This window comes from Anas acuta, chromosome Z, assembly GCF_963932015.1.
Source record: "Anas acuta chromosome Z, bAnaAcu1.1, whole genome shotgun sequence".
In the NCBI taxonomy this organism is placed as follows: Eukaryota; Metazoa; Chordata; class Aves; order Anseriformes; family Anatidae; genus Anas; species Anas acuta.
The window spans coordinates 57426582-57429590 of NC_089017.1; the positions used below are offsets into that span (position 1 = coordinate 57426582).

A 3009-nucleotide genomic window follows, 5' to 3' on the forward strand; every position below is an offset into this window, starting at 1 on the left:
TACCTTCCCCTTCACTCAGTTCCCCTACACTCCCATACACTACCCTACACTCCACTACACTCTGCTCCCCTGCCCTCCCCTGCCCTCCCCTGCCCTTCCCTCTCCTCCCCTTCTCGTTTTTACCCTTCCCTCCCCTCCCTCCCATTCTCTTCGTTCCCTCCCCTTCCCTTCCATCTTCTCCTTTTCTCTTCTCCTCTCTTCTCCTTTCTTTCACAAATTGCAATGGAGAACAGGGAGAAGCATCACTTCCAGTCACTTCCGTCGTTCTCGTAGCTTGTGTCACTGCCTGATTCGTGGCAATCCATCAGCAGGATCCAGAAGCGTTCCAGCTGCTGTGCTACTAGGTGAGCAGCAGTCTCCAAGTGGCAATCACGGATTTCTTGCTGGGGCTCGGACACGGGACTTTCAAGTCCACCCCGGCTTGGCCACGTCCTCTTGCTCTGTCCCCACCTACATTACAGTTCTGCTTAGAAGCCGAAGCACGCTGCTGAAGTACTTCCACTCCTTCCATTTGCAAGGATTGAGTTTGTCTAGCCAAGTGGTTTCTGTCAAGAGAACACAAGAAAGAGGTTTTGCTTAGAAACAACTCAAGGAGGACTTCTTTTCCACATGGGCAAGGAATAGTCACGCTTTTCTAATGGAGACTCCAGTGGAAGAGAGAATGACAGATCATGCCGAGAGCTTTGAAATATCCCTTGGGGATGCCTAGTGCAGAGGACCAGAGGAAAGCTGTCCAAAGGACACCAGAGAATCACTCGGAATTACTTCCTCACAGACACATGTCCTTACTATGTCTGATATGGCTTCATGTCTGATATGGCTTCAGCTGGTTTCAGGGTTCTTGTTCACCTAAAACCTAAATTCGGAGTTGTAAATGAAGATGGAAAGATTGACAAATGTATAAATCACTGATGGGGAAAAAAAAAAAAAAAGTGCTTGGAGAACTTTGGCCATTAGCCCTGGAAAGCATCAAAGTACTGTCCTCTGAAGCAAATGCCTTCTTCTCTTGATACCTAAGGAGGTAAATCAATCCAATGTTGTAACATTAGAAAAGCAAACACTAAACACAAGCAAAGGAGAAGAACAAGTAAGCAATTGCAATGCCTATGGGGCTATTGCAGGGTTAGGCAAAGAACTATTGTGCCATGAAATCTTGGCATAGAAGAAATATTATGTGCATTTTTTACTGTTTCATTTGTTGAGCTCTGTTTGGAAGGGAGTGAATCTATCAGGATTAGATATCTAATTTAGAAGTGGAATTCAAATTGTTTTCTTTTTTTTTTTCCTCTTGAGTTCACTCCTTCCTATAGGATCTCGTAATAGAATAGGTATAAATTAAAAAAAAAAAAAAAAGATTCCAAGCAGGTAATCATATTCACAATTATTTTTTCAATCCAGAAACAATAGCAAGGATGAGCTGAAAAGTATTTCTATGCCATTAGAGTGTCAAGGTGTGTCCCATACATTAGTAACAGTCAGAGGATTCATTTTGGAGAACAAAAGCTATCTTGAAAGAAGTAAAGACAGAAGTAAATATGTATGCATGTATATCTCCCTCTCTCTACAGAAACCTAAGAAACTCGTCTGCAGGTTAGCTTCTTGCTCTCTCTTCTCAAAGTTCTACTGAATACAGCATCAGTGTGTGTTCCAAACATTACCCTCAGTCCAGCACGGATACACACGAGAGGCCAGTCTGCAGGTTGTGCAGGCCAAGAAACTGCTCTGGCTTGATGGGAAGCGCCAAGGCAGAAGTTGCTGTCAGAGAAAAGATGCTGTCAAAGCGTGTCACATCCATGCTAGAGCCTCTCTACCACCATCTAGCTCTACTGCATCTAGATGCAGCTATACTAGAGCGTCGCTACTTAGCCAGTCTGGGGGATCTTAGGAGCCTTCTGAAGACCCAGAGGAGGGGCTCTTTGTCCTTTCTGTTTTTACAGCCAGTGAAAACTCTTACCGTTTGACACAGAGGGGCTGAAAAACACAAAGTGGACTTGCAATCTTCACAGCTTCGAAGCAAGTGGAGATTGTGGAGGTTGTGGAGTAACCAAGGAAACTGTTGATCTAGAAGCAGCCTACAGATTGTGTTTAGCCAGGGCCTTGTATTGCCCTTCTGGCTGATCTGCCAGCAATTCAAGAAAGTCTCCCTGGCAAGCCAGCCCTGGAGTCACCCAAAACTTGGCGAAACCCATGCGATTGGAAAGGAGACAGTTGCACTCCATAAACTGCAGGTTTCTGTGCTTTTTGCTTGCTTGCTTGCTTGTTTTCCAGGCTGAATTGGATTAGCTGGACAAGTTGGCAGCTGCCTACAGACAAATACCTTATCAGGAGTCTAAACTACGGGATTGCTCTAACTGAGAACAAGGAATTGGACTTGACGTCCTTAGGAAGTCTTTCCAGCTACGCTTTCTACCACTACAGAAATGCACCTGATTCTTTCACAAAGCTTATGCGTGCTGACTGCAAATAGTCCTCATCATTCTCCATTGCCTTCCTCATCTCCATTCTCTTTTGGCCCGTGAAGCTTTTCCGAGCAGAGATGAAGATCAGCTCTAATACGCAGTCTGGCATTCTGCAAAGGAAAAGAAGAATCCTCCTGAAAACTCTTTGCAACCTCACCCGCCATCCCCAAAGCAAAGAAGAGCAAAAGAACAGCGCTTGATCACAGCAAGCAGAAACTCGAGCATAGGTCTCCTGCAAGTGTAGCGGGGTTCAACAGCTGCCAAACAAGCTTAAGGAGCACACCCAGAATCAAGTCCATCCAACAAGTGCTTGAAACAGTTAGGTTTTCTTAGGCGTGAGGAATGAAAAAGAAAGCAAGAACTGACCAGTTACCAGCACACAGGTTCCCTCGAGCTTGCTTGGCTTCATTCCGCACCTGAGGCTGGGCTCCCAAGCAGGATTGAGCAGCATTGTGCAGAAACGCCAAAGCCTCCCCAGCCGTGCTGGATCTTCAGCCCCAAGGGCTTTGGCTCTGTTGCCTCCTCAGCAACATGGGCAATTGCCCAGGCA

The 3009-nt window shown here is 45.9% G+C and overlaps 1 long non-coding RNA gene across 1 annotated transcript; it reads right to left on the reverse strand.

Moving 5' to 3' along the window:
• Positions 1 to 245: 245 nt before the first annotated feature.
• On the reverse strand, positions 246 to 2781 carry LOC137848327 (uncharacterized). The gene is made up of 2 exons (XR_011091288.1): positions 1955 to 2781; positions 246 to 545 (listed from the first exon to the last, which is right to left on the reverse strand). It is a non-coding gene; the product is annotated as an uncharacterized lncRNA (long non-coding RNA).
• Positions 2782 to 3009: the final 228 nt, after the last annotated feature.